Below are 286 nucleotides of genomic sequence, written 5' to 3' on the forward strand. Positions count from 1 at the left end.
TATCTATGCACATACGTATCTATGCACATACGTATCTATGCACATACGTATCTATGTACATACGTATCTATGCACATATGTATGTATCTATGCACATACGTATCTATGCACATATGTATGTATCTGCGCCATACGTATCTATGCACATACGTACCCTACAAGAATTGTGTGATGGAAACTAACACATTCTCATTTATCTTACTAACACATTTGCAAATTTTGCGTTGGTTAAAAAGAGACCAATATATAAGGCCATAAGTTGGAGGAAGACGGAAGATCATATGTA

Source organism: Rhagoletis pomonella, unplaced genomic scaffold, assembly GCF_013731165.1.
Source record: "Rhagoletis pomonella isolate Grant_MI unplaced genomic scaffold, Rhpom_1.0 Rhpom_scaffold_00005, whole genome shotgun sequence".
NCBI lineage: Eukaryota > Metazoa > Arthropoda > Insecta > Diptera > Tephritidae > Rhagoletis > Rhagoletis pomonella.